The 18,283-nt window shown below is 34.7% G+C and overlaps 2 long non-coding RNA genes across 2 annotated transcripts in view; one reads left to right on the plus strand and one right to left on the minus strand.

The window, feature by feature from the left end:
• LOC127472355 (uncharacterized) overlaps positions 1-18,283 on the plus strand; it is a 236,352-nt gene that overhangs the window by 141,094 nt on the left and 76,975 nt on the right. The gene's annotated exons all lie outside the window — the stretch shown is intronic.
• The window catches only part of LOC127472357 (uncharacterized), a 325,449-nt gene continuing 312,330 nt past the window's right edge, over positions 5,165-18,283 (minus strand). The window contains exon 4 of the long non-coding RNA XR_007904974.1: positions 5,165-5,186. This is a non-coding gene — a long non-coding RNA (uncharacterized LOC127472357). The remainder of the gene's footprint in view (positions 5,187-18,283) is intronic.

Consider the following 18,283-nt stretch of genomic DNA (forward strand, 5'->3'; position numbering starts at 1 on the left):
CCATTCAATTTTGCAGCCAGCAGCATGTAGCGCTGGCTACACATGTAGCGCTTCCCACAACAATGGCTTTTGAAAGATTCCACTGTTCCACTATGGAACAACGTATGTTCCAGCCTCCCTTTCAGTGTCAAGGCGAAGATAATGTTTTATGCTCAAGTAGAATGAGTTCATTTGTAATAGCAAATTACTTTTATGTATAAAGCATTCAAAATATGACTTTGTTATTACTATTTACATACTTGATTTAGTGACCAGTGCTTTTTCCTCCTGCTATATCTCTACTAAAACTCTGTCACAAACCAAGATTTTTTTATTTGCTGTATATAAGCTCTGTAATAGCTTAATTCCATCTTATTTCAAGACAAAAAGCCAAGTCAATTTTATTTCATTTCAGTTTATTTGACACTGTGATGGAACATCATATTTTCCTTAATTAGGAAAAGGTTCCCTTGTTTGCAGAGTGACTGACTGCTCAGCTTTAGTCAGGACCTAGAAACACAGACTCTCAGAGGCACATTAAAACCTCAAGCCTGACCCCCTCATGTCTTATATGACCAGAAGAGCAGCTGTAATAACCAAACAACATTTGTCCCTATCTAAGGGGCGGGAATGTAGCCCAAGTCATATGCAGAAATCCAGCTGCATGACTAGTTCAACATGTATATTCATGAGAATGTTAAAAGATACAGAAGTACTTATATGGTGGACTATTTTGCTTGTAGAGTGGACCTACTTTCAGTCAAACAAAAAACGAAAAAGATTTACAAAAGAACAAGCCTCAAGAGTAATTAATCTCATTCACTCCCTGTTTATTTGAAAGAAGTTCTGTTTTGAAGTAAAGAAGAAAAAGAGTGTGGCAAATAACAGTCTATGGGTTGATAGATCTGATTCAGTCTTCAGGCCAAAGATGGTCACTATGTCATCTAAAAGCACCTCTGTCTGAAACTTTTTAAGTTACTGACCATACAAGAATGCATGTTGTGACTGATTTGTAAAAATGCACTCTTGATAAACAGGAAGATATTATCTTGCTTTCAACAGCTATCATATGCCACCTACATATCTATATACATACACACACAGGTATGTGTTATACATGCCAGACAGAGTCCTCAGTGTTTGGTTTACCTTTACTAGAGTTAACTGAACAAAATAGAAGAGAATCAGCTAAAAATTTTATTGCATTAGAACATGAACTCAATTTAATTGTCCTAAAACTACTAACACTTCATTCTCAAACAAGAATATAAGCGTCTTTTCATAATATTCAACACTCACTATGCCATTAAAGTTGCAGTAAATGAGCAACTTTTTGAAGGGAACCATACCAGTGGCTAAAATATACAAGTTATACATGAAAGTGGTAAAACAGAGGAGAATAAGACAGAAAAGATATTACTACAATTCTGATATTTAGACCAACTGATCATCTAAGAGTATCTTTTATGCTTTCATTTCCTTTGATCTGCCAAAAAGATTCTTGTTTGTTCTTCCAGTTTAATGTGTTCTATGCTAGTTGAAGGGCTTTTACTTATGACTCTCATTTGTGGAAGTAACCCTCGAAAGCATGTTTCCCAGACAATCATCATCACTTTGATTCCATGCTAACAATGTTTCTTTATGCAAAAAAAGCTAAACTCACCAAACCCATAAGTATCATAGCACTTATTTCAAAGCTCACCTGGTTGAATAGCACGACAGATGCTTTTTCAGTTACTGCTTTACAAAAGTCTTATCTATGTAACTTGGAGTACACCAACTATTTTACATCTGAAAGTAAAATAAAAGTGATGTCTCAAATATTACTTAATTTACCATAATTTAGGAAGTTATTATTTAAATATAGCAGCATTCCAATTAAGGACATCCGTTTGTAGACTCTGGGCCTATCTGTATCAACAGGCTTTTAAACTCTACAAGCACAATAGATGGGTTACTCTGGAAGACAAGGGAAAAAGGCACTCTGAAAACAACTAATGGATTATTCAGTTTCCTAATATTTTAGAGATGTAATGTCAAGGTAGAAGCACATTCATGTCAACACCTTGATTTTCATTATGTTAGCTCTTCACCCTTGAAATAATCATTTTCATAATTTCTTATTGGTAACCAAATCAGTACTATTAAAAGAAGAACAAAATTCCCACACAAGTTTGATTCAGTACGAGCAGAGCAAACCAAACAAAAAACCAAACCAAAGCAAACCTGACACTAACAGAACCGAGAGGTGGACATGTGGGAAAAAAAAAGTAACAACAGCCATTAGAGCGATCAGAATAAACAGAACTTCAAAACACAGAAGATACAAGAAGAAATAAAAAAGTTTACTTAATTAATTTTTCTAACATAATGCACTAATGGTAAATTATATCCTTTTAATGACACTTCTATCTAAATTATGTCCTTTTATGTTTGTCTTTACAGGGGATACAGTTAATTCACTTATTCAAATATTTAATTTTTTTCTACTATTATACTCTTACTGATCAAACTTTCAAGAAGGCATCTAAACAAACTGATTTTTAGAGACTTTGATAGCTTCCCCTCCATATTTAAATATAAGGCTACTAATTCAATCAAAACCATCTGACATACTGAAAATGCAATATCCCAGTCTAGCATTGTTTCCAGTGAAACAATAAGTATACATAAGAATGGTCATATAAAGAGATGTCCAGGTAAAGGGCTCCCTGCTGTTCTTAGCCTCCTTCAAGCCAGAGGGTATTTCTACACAGGCACGAAATATAACTGAACACACAAAATATAAATAAATGTTACCCCTCATCAGCAGAGCAATTCTCAAAAGGCCTCTCTAAACAACATGTGTTCGAATAGCTGAGCTTTCAGGATAAACTGCCCATGGGCTTCTAGATGTACTCAGAATTGGTGACAGAAGTGGACAGAACGGCTTCACTATCTATTATTTTGGTCTATGTGTTGGACATTAGGATATATTCTTGAAAACTCACCCAAAATAATAATGCATAATAGGGTTTGTTTTTTTTTTATTAATTCTTTATTAGTAGTGAAATAAGCACATTTCAGTATTATATTTAGGAAAGCAATGCAATACTCCATTTGTATTCAAGTGAGAGAACTACAAGTGAATAAGCATAAAATATATCTTCCTGTCCAAGATCAAATACTGCCTCTTAAGCAACTCCTGTGAACATTTAAAATTCATTTGCCTCTATGTCAGAACAAAATATCATCTCTACTTCTGGTTGATATTTTCTTCTTTGACATTTCTTCACTGCTTAGTTGAGAAGCAAGTGATATGCATTGGTTCAATAATATCATAGCATGTGGGGACAAACAGACTACCCAGTTCAAAATAAAAGCTAGTAACAAGATAAAAAAACCAAAGCAAAACAGTTTATCACAAAGCTCTAAAATGAAGGTCCAATTCTTCCTATTGATTTCTCTACAAATCAAATCCCAGGGGTTTTTTTTTGGAAGAGACTCAACTGTGGCCCCACCCCCAGTCTCATTTCAACTGCACAAACTAAACAAAACCCAAAAAGACCCAAACCTCGGCCCCCTTGGCCTATTTAAAAAAAATAGTATCATGTGATGGAATGCAACCATTTTTCCCCACAGAGACCAGACTGTCATCAGGAAGAGTTTAAACAATTTTGTGACGATCAGGAAAGATGCAGTTTGTATTTATGTAAATATTTATACAGAATCCTTCAGAAGTACTCTGCTGCTTTCAAGTATAACAGACCACTAGCAATAAATAAAATAGCTCTAAAAAAATGAACCCTATAAAAAGAAATTGACCCAGGAAAGGTTATAAAGTGTTTCCCCAAATGCTGCATCCTGCTGTAGCCCAAGATTTTCATGTTGGAAATTAAAGCTGATTTCTCCTCCACCAAGATCAGTAACACTTCCTTTACTTAAAAGAATAGTGAACAAATGATTCAACATCTGTGTCAACTTATATATACACCAAAATCGCTGCAGGTAAATTGATTTAAGAATACTCAGTAAATCTTTATTAAAAGATTTAATTAGATCTTAATTCATTGCACCACAACTTGTAGAGTTATAAGATTAATATAATTGTTTTTGATACCTGATAGGTAGAGATGAATTTAGGAAAAGAGGTAGGGACTTCGTATTAAGTTCAAAAAAAAATAACCAAAACTAGTCTTAATAGTACAGCTTTGTAACTACATTGATTGTTACAGACCACTCCAAATACTACAGTGATTTCTCTTCTGATCTTGATCAGACATTGCCCCAAGCTGTGATGTCCTGAGGTCATAAAAACCCTCTAGCATCACACCCTGCTTTAGAGTGCAAGACTGCCTGTCTCCCTCCAACAATCCTCATTCAATATCTAATGAAAACTGAAGACAAACTGGAAGCTAATAAAAGATATAAACTTCTTAAATCATTCCCTTGGTAATAAACACAGCAACTGATATAAATTTACTTTTATATTCAATTGTACAACAGGTATGTATTTAAAATTCATTTGCAAAGGATGTAAAGCCTTAATGTGCATAGCAATTTCACATTGCATTGTTTTACATGAAGACTCTTAAAAGCTATTAAGAAGAGTAGTGTCTTTTTGAAAGACAATGAAGTCTTCTTAAAATTATTGTTGATGGCATACAGCCAGTGTTATTTTTAACCCTGGCTGCAAAAACCCAAAGCAATAACCTAGAAATAGCCTATCATGAACCACTTTTGTACCTTCATTCAGTCTTTCAGAACACTGATTCATTCTCCTTCTAACATACTAATTTTCTGCTTTTCTTATTTCCTGAAACCCATTAAAGTATAATAAAACTTCCTGTAAAAGTATAGTAACTCTTCCACTTTAATTTCTAGTAATTTTAATAACTTTAAAAAGTAGTTTCATAGACAAATTTATGCCATTCAATGAAAACACCAGGAATTACAGCCAACTGAAATAGAGTCCTTTACTCCAATTTGGTTGTCCTTTTATGAAAGATAACTAAATATTCTGAGCAAGAACCATCTGATCCACTGAGATCATTCCATCATTGGCTATAGTCAGTAGTCATAACAGCTTTCCAGAACACATTTTAAGTAAACATCAAAGTCTCAAAAAAAGAAAAACTTCATTAAAAAAACCCACACTTACTGTTACTTCTTTGATGTAGACTCTATATTCTCAATGAAAGCATGAAGTTATAGTTCAAAGTTATTGCCTGTTAAGAAGTCAAAACAACATAAATATATTAATTTAATATATAATAAACTTTGAATTACAAATGCTGATAAGAGTCTCCTCATAAGATAAATAAGAAATATACCCACAATAAGGTCTATGTTTCTTTCTTATTCCTCCCCCTCCCACCATGAATTAAGAATCACAAGTGCAAGGCAAGTGGAAATTATGTGTTTATAGAGACACTGTCACAGAATGAAATAACAAATGCTGCCTTGGGACTATAGGAAAAAAAATTCAGAACGCACAAAACCAAAAACCTAATGGAATGAAAAATAAGCTCTAACTCATTCTAATACTCCAGCAATAGACACAAATTACTACAGTGAGGATCCATTCTCTTCTAACTAGCAAAGTAAAATTCCAAGATTAGGAACAGATAAAGATACGCATCGGTTGACTTTTTAATATATTGAAACCAAGATAATGGTATCTCCATTTTATCACTTATTCCACTGGACTTATCAAATATATCAGATCTGGGAAAAGTGCAAATCTGATCACATTGCCAATAACAATTATCTTATATCTACAGCCAATGATTAAATAGCATTAAAATAGTTTCTCTTACATTGGTATATTCTAATTTTGACATAAAAAAGGGATTGGCTAGAGCCAAAAGAAATAAAGAGAAAATGCAATCAATAAGCATCTTTTTTGTATGATTTGCTTAATCTTACAGGTAATCTTACTTGTATTTTTCCTTTGTTATATAGAAATACCAATTTCTGGTAAGTGAAATAACAAACAACATCAACTGTATTACATATTGACAAAGTCAGGCCTTTAGGATCCATGAAAGTAGTTAAGCCCACAGATAACTTCTCATTTAGAAAATGTCTCTGAATTCTTAATGTGAATCCTTACATGCTACAGTAGAATGAATAAAACATGTCCATGTGCCCTTAGCTATTGAGATCCTACAATTGTAGAAGCAATATAAAGAAAAATAAAAGTTGTCACTCTGGGCTACGATGATCTTTCAAAGTAAATACGTGTTTGCACCCATTAAAACATCTTAGTTGCAAGCACTGCTCCATTTGCCCCCTTCTCCATATACGAGATCTATGATTCCTTAAACAGAATTACGTTTTATTTTAAACTCTACCAGCATGTTGCACACTTCATATAACACAGAAACTGAGATTTAATACAAAAGGTGAGACAGACAACTTGCAACAGAAACACCTTTTTTGCAGGTTTATCAAGATTTAGATGAAATGAAACAGATCTATCTGGCCTCCCAATCACAATGGGGGAAGAGTAAATTATACCAGGAGACCTTTGCATAAAACAGTGCAACCAAGTTTACAGTAGCAGAACCTTGAGTGAGTGTTGGGAAAGCTGCACAATAAGAATAAACAGAAGTCATAAATTGCTCAGCATGTTATGAGAAAATAGTCCTCTAAAACACAGGAGATGTGAAGTCATCTTTTCTTCTTCGTAGAGGTTGAAAAACACATAATATGTAACAATTGCATCATGCACAGTGTTTTTTCCCAATATTACTCAGTAGTATTCATTCACATCATGCAACTTAGACAAATTAAAGATCACTGTTTCATTATATGCTAGATCACTAAAATAGGAGGTGTTCTGGTACAGGATGATAAGCCTGAATGCAAGATAAACAGTCTCTGTCTCTTACAGTTTAGTGGTTCTGTTTGTTTGTTTTTAATATTCTCATTTAACAGAGTTAACCATTGTTGTGAATCAAAACCCAGATTTAATTAAATGTACGAATTAAGAAAGGATAGACTTGGTTCTTTATATTAGCAATACCTGCAACAGAATTCTTCGGTTTCTCTCATCTCCCACTTCCATCATTAAAGATACTAATTAAAATGTACATAAATATATGAGTCTTTACTAACAAAAAGAGAACAATAAAGCTTAGAAACTGGATGTGACCCACTGGTAAAATAATGTTTTCAGTTCCTATTAAAATTGTTAGTTTATTTAAACTATTTATTCCAAAGAAATGCTTTCTGCTTGAATAGGAGCAGTATGACATCAAAATCATGCTAAACAGATGTTAAAATAGATATTTGGAGATGAAGCACCTTGCAGTACTAGTAAACATCAGTTTACTGCAGTGAACAGGAATGTTAATAAGATACCTTGCAAAGATGCTTATTCCAGAAAAGATGCTTGACATTAATTTCAGAACTCAACTTGTTCAAAGTTGATAACTTTCAACATGTCTCCTGCTAACTGAGTGGCAGAGAAGAATGGAGTTCTGCTTATTGTCCTGCACTGACAAGCCTTCAAGAGCTGCAGCAGGCATAAGAGCAATTTTTTATTGTATTGATTAAGGAAAACCACTGCTAAAGTTTTCCTTGTTTATCTGTTTCAGTAAAATTCTGAGCCAGTGCATGTAATGATATTGCTTTTTGGACTGTATTACAGACTTTAAATTTTCTTTTGGTATAATAAAGTCATAGTTAAAGAGCTTACAGCCAATAATTCCACAAGCTATATACAAATCCAACATACTTAGAAAGCACTCAAGGGGCATCCACACATGACTGTCCCCATGTGGAAAAAGGGTCTGATTACATGATATACATGGTTAAAGTAGGATTAGGGAAGTAGATTGTGCCATACTGATTTATTCCCTCACACTCTAATAGAAGTAGGCAATCTTAAAAATAATACTTAAAATTACACACAAGGACTAGAAGACCATCACCTGTGAGCAGCAATAACTCAAGATTTTCTCGAAGGTAAGCTTGAATTCTGGCTCAGTATTAGGACTTCATGAGCGAGTTACTAAAGGTACTTGATTCAAATAATCAAATAGGCCATTTTGTCATTACTTAACACACCTCTGCCAAATAGTGACAGTTCTGTCTAGAGCTCTAAAATGAAAGCTCCAAATCCCACAACTCTAAGCCTGTAATTCCATGTTTAAACTTTGTAAAAGTAACACTACTAGCACATTTCTAGTTTGCCTTCTTTCAGCTCCCAAACCCTTTGCTGAAGCAGCAACTACATGCCCACTCTTTTGCTTTAGTTTCTGAAAGACGGGGAAGTTCTGGTTTGCTCTCTGTAGCTGTCAAAGGCAATTTGTCTGCACCTCTGAACACAAATATATATATATATATATAAAAAAGAGCCATCACCTGCTCTGAGACCATATCTGATTTCCTGTTTTCCCCTCACAGAGAAAATTTAGTTCTACACCAAGAGCAATATTAGTTCAAGTGCCCATTTTAAAGACAATCTTAACATTACTGATAAGGGGCATAAATTCAATCCTATATGTAGGTGACTGAACCTGCCTGTGAGATTTGCGCAGACTGAAGAGGAAAACTCTTTGAAACCCCTCACTGCCCCTTGCTCACAAGCAAAGGCAGGATTCCTGAAGATGAGGGACATTTAATAGAACTTCGTCTTGACTATACCAAAACTATTTATTGACTTTTACATTTTATAAGCCTTGTAGCTAATCTGGCCATTTGAAATCTCATTAAAAAGGACTCCCATTTTATTTTACAGGCGTGGGATTAAACTAATCCCACAACATCCACATGAACAGCAAGACTTTTTTCACCCAGGGAATCTTCAGATTACAGCAAGTGAGCACATTGAGAAGCATCCTATCTGCCAAGTACACTTTCCATTTTAGCTCAAACCTAGTAGTGCTACACAGGCCCCCGTTTCAGCTTCGTGTGCTAGGTAGAGCTAGCACAAGAGAAATTGGAGCAGTAAGAAGCGTCTGCCAGTGACTGGTAGTTATAAAGGGCTGACAGGGCTCAAAATGCCAAAGTGTAAACAGCATTCTGTTCTGACAGGCTTGAAACACATAAAAAATAAGCTTTAAAAGAGTTAACCACAGAATAATCACTCCTTTCTTCACGTCTGCTACCAGCAGGAGTTTACTGCAAGCGGTTTGCTAGCCCAATACCTTTTGACTAACAACCTATTTAAAATGTATCCAATCTTTAACTTGAGGATATAAAAGCATACACACAAAATCATACTGAATAAGCATAAGCAATTCAAAGTTGTTAATCAATGGTTTATTAATTCACCTAAAGTCTGAAGAAGTATTTAATACTGTGAGATCCCTTTCTATCACAATTCTATGAGCATACTTAAGAACAAGAAAGCAGAAAAAATACTGCTTTAAGGAACATTTAAGGACGAACTATATCTAAAAAGGAGTAATAAAAGTACATAAGAGTAATCAAAAAAGTTCTATAGAAATCAAGTTTTTATATGGTGAATCATAAAGAGGTGAAACTTTTTTATTATGCATAGGCAATTTATCACATTTGTATGAGCAACAGTACGTGATAGGACCCTGAAAGGAAAACTTCACTGTATTTCTGATTCAATACAAGCCCCACTTGTGCTTCAGTCATATTTTACATCTACTTATTTAATACAGTCCCTCTGTCACAGTTCATTCACAAAAGCTCAGAGACAGGGACTGCAAGAACCTGAAATGACTGGGTAAACACTTCTTGTATATTTCTGAATATATAAACATTGGTAAACAGGAGCAACTAAAACTGAATAAACAAAACCAAGAAAATTGGACAGAAAATCATAATTTTTGAAGCCAAACATGGTCTAGAAAAGGGCTTGGAACCACAAGTACATCCTCAGTACAACACAGCATACTGCAGAGAAGTGCATCTCCTGGAGGTTACTGACTCCTAAGTCATATATTAGCATAAAAATCTCAGTATAGATCTGTACCTGACCTAACAAATCCCACACTTCAGGGAAAAGGCTTATATTAATGCATTCCCATCACATCACTAAGGCAGCTAGCTGTATTGTCATTATGCAATATAATGATATCATGCACAGAATCATCAAGACACAGGAACTCAGACCAGAAACAGCACGTATAGCCACAGGTCCTTCCACTGAGTGGTATCAATATATCCTTACCCTGTGTTGGGGTGGTTTTTTTTGTTTTAAAGTCTTTTGTTCAGGGTTTTTTATTTCTTTTTTTTCTTTTTTTTTGGGGGGGTGGGGTGGGGTAAGGTGGTTTATTTTTTTTGTTTGCTTGTTTTTTATAACCTGGTATAAATGAAATCCTAAAGTCACCTGTACCAGTCAACATATCATAATATACCACAGCACAAGGCACTTCCTTACTTTTTTTACTCCCTCTCCTAAACCACATCTACTATGTATTCATCTGCTATTGAGAGTACATGAACCACAGTCAGGAACAAGTTTAATGCTTATTTTTCCTGGGGTTTAAGGTTTTAGCCAGTATTCCTTTCCCATAGGGAGAAAGAGTCTTCAGAGGACAACAAGACCTCAATGATTGTAAATGAAAAGAACCTGTGCAGTCCTAAAGTAAGGAGCCATTAGAGTGCCTGTGGTGGATTGACCCTGGCTGGATTACAGGTGCCCACCAAAGCAGCTCTATCACTTCTCAGCTGGAGAGAGGAAAGAAAATAGAATGAAAGCCTCATGGGTTGCTCTCACATATTCTTACTCCTCTCTCAGTAGATGGATGTTGGAGCTGGCTAGCACTGGCTCCATCAGACATAGGGGAACCTTCTGGCAGCTTCTCACAGAAGCCACACTGGTAGCCCTGCCCCCTCTCTCCACTTTTTAAAAAATAAAACGACAACTCACCATTTCTTTAAAAGAAAAGTTTTAAAGCATTGATGGTTAAATAATACTTCTGAAAAAAAATGATTCTTCTGTGTAGGTGAGAGATCTATAGTGTATCATTTAAAACAGAGTTACAAGAAGCAGTGTTATGGTTAGCAATAATTAGTGGAAAACAGGAGAAGAAGAAAATTCACCTTTTAAAAGGACTAAAAATGAAAGTATAAAGAAATTTCACTTCTCATGTATCTGACATTTACAAAAGTGTCCCTATGCCTTTGGAAAGTTGATTTTTTTTTCCTTTTTAAAGAGAGTCTAAAAGAGGGTTTCTTATAAGAAAGGACTAATTAGTGTGACCCAGCTTTCTATGGCTGCCAGTTGCTTTTAATAACTTCCAAAGTCATAGACATAACTATGAACTGGTATTTAATTTTGTTATTTAAGTTGCCTTTTAAAAAATCCAATTTACAGGTTGCTTTCTAATTCACACTGACTCAGGTTTTTCCCATACTCCAGCTTCCCTCCCACCAGGCAAATATTTGTTGGCTGAGTGGCTTTTACCAGACTGAGACATCAGCTTTTTCTGAAGTTTCCATATGAATAACTGCAGCTGGGAATTCTGCCCACCAAAACCACCACTTCATGGTAAAAATGCTAGCTTCTTGCAAGCATTCACAGATATTTCTTTCTTTCGGCTTGACTATTTTGTCAACAGTCTATCTTTAACATTTAATATATAAGTTAATTTCAAGTGAATCACAGGAGAAAACATGTTTTGGTAATTTGTTTCAGCAAGTACAACTGTTTTGCTAATAATTAGAGAAAAGACCTTTAAAAGGGAACTGGCAAAGTATTTAGTTATTTTTCTTCTCACCTTAACAAACACTCATTGAGAGATATGTAATAAGAACAGAATGAGATAAGACAACAAGATGAGATGTGGGAAAACAGGGCTAGAAAGAAAATCATACAGGGGGAATTGGAAGGAGAGGCAGAAGCTGAAAGGAACAGTGATAAGATAATGTGCTCAAGGAGGAAAACATCAAAAAGTATGAAAAATTAAATCACATAGAATACGAAAGAATTAAGGAACAAGAGAAGACATGGACGAGGTTAGATTTCAGCTGGAAAGAATGGTGAAATGTTACAGGGCACAGTATAATGCAGTGCAAGAATAAAAAAAGGTATACTAAGAATAGTAGCTGAAGAATCAAGCAACAGCAGCAAGGTTCCTCGTGCTTCATTTACTTGTACTTGTACTCAGACCTTGCTACTTAAGGAGAAAGGAACTGTTCCATAGAGTTGCCTAGCTGGGGAAAGACTTCTGTAGCATCACTCATTCACAGCTATGTTTATTATTTTAAGAATATTGCAAAGAGTAGCCTAGCACAAGTTGGTACTTGGTAGTTCTTATTTTGCTATTCCCAAAATATTCCCTAGCTTAACAGAACAGGCTTGCAAACAGTTCATACACTATGGTAATAAGCAGGACAACTGAACAGCATCTCACCTTCCTCCCTGCATTGACTTCTTCTCTTTGCCATGCCCAACATTTCATTGCATAACTTCCATAACGTGCTTCACATGTAACAGCTGAGAAGCTGTTCAGACTGCTCCTGGCCTGAACCATTCATTCTTGGCATGCCTCACTTTCTAGCATACTTTCTGTCAAGATCTGCAGTTTGGAAAAGCAACATCTTCCCCTCTACCAGGATTAGTAGAAGGAGACACGGTAAAATGAAGGAGGATGCAAATCTTCCTCTAAGATTCTCCAGGATTTGTATACTCAGTTTAATAAAACAAAAGATAAGCTAACTTACTTCAGTTAACTCGTCATAGCATCAGCTCCTTTCTTCACACACAGTGTAAGACTGCTTTCAAGGAATTGGGTTTATGAGCCAGGCCCATACTTACCTAGATCCAGAATCATCCAGGTTCTCTTTGGTCTTCTGTTCTACACGTTTGAAGTACTCTACTGCTTACATCTTCTGCTTGGCCACAAGGTGTAGAGCCCTAGTGTCTTTTCTACATTTTACAGGAGGAGCATCTAGCTCATTAAGGTGTTGTTTTTCCCTTGGTCACAAACACCTACTCTTACAGTTCCTTAATTATGAGAATATGGTGCACATTTCTTCCAATTCTTTTTCTAAATTTCTCTTTTTTTTTCTTCTCTGCTAATTCAGATTCTTCTCCATTTTGCAGCCATCTCTACAAATCATTGATGATCTGTAAGTATGTCATCTGCCTATTTTCCTAAGGATTGCTAGTACTTTGATTCATTTGCTTTCAGAATATAGCAGATCTCATCTAAAAAAAATAAAATCAAATTCTCCACAGTAGTTCAGACTTATTCCTCCAGCTAAGAAAAGCATCAAACCTCAGAACTAATAAGCTGTCCTCAGAGCAAGCCATAGGTGATCTCCCAAGGAGTACTGGGAAGTGCTCTTCCCAGGTGGGCTCAATCAGCACTGATTGGCATCTGCTGCTTGCTCTCTTGCATTTGCTCCAAACTTACCAGGTCACCCCTTAATGCCAAACACCTGCCTGGCCTACCCTTTGCTTGGCTGAAATGCCCTAACACCTGCTCAGGTACAACCCTTCAGAGATTTTGTGCCCTTCCCCAATTAAATTAAAGTGAGACTTTATGCTAGATTTTCTTTGCGAGGGCTTAATATAGAAAAGATGCTGTCAGTATTATAATAAGCATTTTAATACTGTGAGCCTATTTTCTGTAGCAGAGTAACAGTTTTCTTAATCTACCGGGAAAGGTACTCTTAGTGGGATCAGCTGCAGAGTGCAGCCAGCAGAAGCAGCTGCAGAGATTGCTTCTGCCATTACCAGGATATTATTGGACAATGTTTTTTACTCTGATGTACCACTGACTGTAAATCTTGAATAGTCATTCAGAACAGCCTTTTTGTCCAAACTTCCACTGTTTTGTCCTCTTTTTCTGCCCACATCTTTTTCTTCTAATATATTTTAATTACTTTCTAAATTCTCTTTTCTTCAGGCTTTTTCTAGTTTGTTTTTTTTCTGCATTTATTATTGAATATAAAACTATTTATAAAATAAAAAAGCAACCCGAAAAATGGTCATCACTAAAAGAATCACTTCATGATTCTTTTAGTTTTAGCAACCCGTTTTTCACCTGGGTATTTATACTGTCAAATTCTTTTATGTTGTTTTATAGCAGAGTGGAGTCCTAATCTTCACTGGAGTGCAATAGCAGCAGAACTATAATAACAAATAGTTATGTGCAATTGCTTTTCTGCATTTATTTAACACAATTATTACCAGAGTAATAATATTAATGTCTGTCTCCAGATGTTTTGCTGAGAAAATGGAGACAATAATGTGAAGCATGGCTTACAATTAAACAAAGTGAAAATTTATTGTTGGGAAAAAGTTACAGTAATGACAGGGAAAGTTGCAGCATAGCTCATCACATTCATTCCTTTTACTTTGGATGGAGGAAGGTTGTGGTTTCAGACATTACTGGAGTTATCAATAGGAGAATTAGGAAAAGCTTGATGCGTAGACAGCACTAAGGAAGTCCATTCAGTAGCGTGGAAAGCTTTTTATGATGATGCTTGTGATGTAAGCTTTGAGTTGGTTCAGACTAGTCATGCACTTGAACTCCCTCCAAGAATATGTATTTGTTCATCTTAACTATACTCTTGTAAATTAAAGGAACAGACTGACTTCTATTCCTATTTTCCCGAAATAAAACTCCATTTTGCAAACAGTTCAAACCTTTAAAATTTTAGCTACCTTTTTTTAACTATTAAGAAAACAAAGAAAAAAAAAAAGACAAAAAAATGCTGATGCTTTGCTTCCCTGTGAATGTAACATATGCAAGTGTGTTTAACTTTCCTTTTCCTAATGTATTCAGAGAAAGTGGATTCCTACTTTTTTCTCTCTCAGAGCTCCAAAATAAAATGAAAAATATTTTCTACAAATTGCTTGGGTTCAGAATATATTCAAGCTTTAATCTTGATGAAAAGAACTATAATTGTAAATGTCAGTATAATACAAAAAATCAGTTCAAGTGGTTTTGCATTTTGTAAAGCAGTTGTCTTACTGATCAAATAGTTCTGACTACTCATGGGAATCTTTTTCCCTTTGTAGGTAACAGTGATAGCAAGGAATGACATGCATAAAATAATGCCGAAAATAAGATGAACATGGAAATATGTTTAAACAGAAAAAAATGAGGAAAAGACAATGCTAAGTCTCTTTAGATACATGATGCTGCTACCAGTTCTGCTTTTCCTTCATTTTGTGACCTCAGCTTTTGTATCTGCATGCTGCCTTGACAGACTACTAGACAAAGGTTTAAACTGGATATCACATAATCTACTCTTATTCTTTTGATCATATCCAACTCTGCTTACTTGACTACCTAATGTATTTCCTAGGAAATTAATCTTACCTAATGCACTAATATTCCATTACAATCAGAAAATTCAATGTAGATTGCTCTTTCGATCAGATTTAATTAAAAAAAACTCTGTGTATGTTTTCTAAAGTAGTTTATATGAATACTTCTTAATACAATTTCCAGTGAATGTTCCTTATATTACATAAGATGCAACACTGCCTCTTACATTCTCTGACCATCAGTAGAGAATAAGGGTAAGGTCTACAGCATTTATGGTTTTGCAAATCTGTAGTGTTTCCTAGGATCTTTTCTAGTTTCTACATACAATATTCCTGAAAGATTTATTTAAAAATCTCTATGGTAGTAAAATTCCATGAATTTACCTTTGAAAATTAAACACTGCTAGTAAAATGGTTCAAATATGCTTCCATTCAATTAATAAAGAATATTGACAATTATCTTTTAATCCTTGAAATTAGTGACTGCAACTACAGTAACATAAGTTCCTACACCTGTCACAAAAATCTGCCCTTACAGTGAATATCAGGGAAAATGAATAGAAGTTTCCAGGCTGAATAAGTGCCACCACTAAGCTGTTAATATGCATTCAGAGTTGTGATACTCTTAATATTTTCTGAGATTGAATAGAGTTTTTAAAATGGCTCAGTTGTCTACTGTAGCCATTAATACCCACTATGCAATCACATTCTGATCAGATATGAAATAATACTAGTTGAGGACTTTGCTTACAGAGAAAAATGAGGAATCAGTTCTAGGGACTTCACTGTTACTGTACGGAAATGCTCTCTATTTGTATTCTTACTGATTTCTCTTCTGTATAAAAAAAATTAATAATTTTGCTTTTAAAAACCAGTAGTTTGTGTATAAGAGAAAGATTGAAAAGAGAGAAAATGGAAAAAATACTTGGGTAAGCAAGCGAACAGTTAATGAAGTGATTATTACACATATACATACACAGTTTTAGTAAATAAAAATATGCCAAAAATGTTAGTTCTAACACCTGAACTTTAGGAAAGTACTTTACAATTTTTTCCCATTTAACATTATTTGAAATTATATTGTAAGCTTTAGAGGTGCTTTGGAGGTAATCAGTAAAGTAAGTAATGTTAAGGTAATTTTCCTAAATGTTGTATTTGCATTTATCCAAAGCATAAAAGGTTCTTTTTAAATTCTGCAAATTAAAACTGCCTTTGAAAAAATTATATAAGCTTTTCTGTAAAAGTCTTTTTTTCAAACTCAGAAGAATTTTTATCTTAAATTAAGAATTCCTTTTTCTCTCTCATTTTTTTCCCTTCATATTTATTCTTCTCTAATTTCTACAGAAATATTTGCAAATCTTGGGAGAAATGGATGAATGATTATTGCCACTGTCTTTTACTAAGAAAAATACCTTTTGTATTAATTTTTAAAAGTATTATTTTATATAAGAAAATATTTAAACAATACATATTATAGCCTCTATCTTTTTGTGTAAGTTGTTTGGAGTAATGCTAGCTGAGTGTTCCTGTGCATGAATTCCTCCTCTAAACCAGATGGCACTATTTTACTTCACACCCATAACCTTTTGAATCAAGAAGCTTATTCAAGGCACTCTTATTTAGCATACTTAGAAGGTATGAAAAGCTAGATCAAATGCATTCTATTTCTTTATTTTTAAGTGCCTTAATTATTAACTTGAAAGCAACTTTTATGTTCAAAGACTCTGTAAGTTTGTAAGGAACCTTTCTAGTGAACACCAGTTTCTTGAAAACAGAGGTCATGTCTGGAGAGTCATTCAATTTAGGTATCTAATCCTGGACTCAGACAGAAGGCATCAACTAACTGCTTCCATACCAGTAGGTTAGCAGGTACCTGGCCCATTAGTTTTTTCAAAGAACAGAAAGAATTCTGGTACACTAAAAAAAATTTTTCTGCTGCACACCATGTGCACCGAAATGCTGATGCTCAGAAGCATGAATTTATATCAAGATGTAGCAGCAGTGGATTAATCCACTGAAAAGCAGATTACTGTTCCTTACCATATTCTATCTGAAACATGCTAATTAGTAGTTTAAATTTCCTCTTTGACCATCTCACTAAAACAAACTGTATGCACTAATTGCCAGTTATAACCCAAAAAGTGGCTTTACCAGATTTCATACATATGAATGGTTATTTAATCTCATGGCTTGCCTAAGGCTACACCTCTTCAGGAGATTTAGTCTATGAATCCTTAGGGATTAGGGAATCTGACACGAATGCTGCGCAAGTGTGGTCACTAGTGCTCGCTTAGAACTGAACTAAAAAGGATTGTGGTTTTGCTCACTGAATTTCTTCTTAGGAGTATACCAACATAATATACAGAATTTTCAGAAAAACCTTCAAAATACCCAAATCTTCCAAATTACTCATAGTAAGTGGAGTCCACGTAAGTTTTTTTTCCTTTTGAATTCGAAAGACTTCAGATAGGTACCAAGAAGATAGGTATCTTCTGTAAGATTAGAAGTTTTGAGCAACCTGATCTAATGAAAGACAATCTTTAAAAGGTCCCTTCCAATGAAACCAACCTTCCAACTCAGATCATTCTATGATTATGTGATATCAAAAAATTAGCAATTCTCCTACACAACCTGAGTATGAAAATGGAAGATAAATTAATCCTATATCCTAACACTGCACTTGTTAAAAAAATACTACTATGCTTAAAAAATTACTATCCCTCATTGCCCAAACTGAATGGAAGGAGTCCTTGAAAAAAAACCAGAAACAAAAACAACAGAATCAGGATTAGTCCGTCTGTCTGGTAATGTCTAGCACCCTCTTAAATCTGCTCCCTCCATTAAGACTTTCACCTAAGTAATATAGCTTAGAATCATTAATATTCAGTGTCTTTACAAAAGCAAATCAACATCAGTCTTTTTGTATGCTGTTTTACTCCTTCTCAGTGCATGATAAAGCAATTTAAAGGGCAACAAGTCTGCTAAACTGACTCAACAGAGAAAACAGTACAAATAAACAGTCTTCTACTCTCCAGAAGGGCTTATCCATACCTATTAAAGCTCAGGTAATGTCCTACATTTGTTTCCAAAAGAGTAATACTTTTCAGCTGT

The sequence above is a fragment of the Manacus candei genome, unplaced genomic scaffold (genome assembly GCF_025592945.1).
Source record: "Manacus candei isolate 608988 ecotype Guabito, Panama unplaced genomic scaffold, ASM2559294v1 h1tg000028l, whole genome shotgun sequence".
NCBI lineage: Eukaryota > Metazoa > Chordata > Aves > Passeriformes > Pipridae > Manacus > Manacus candei.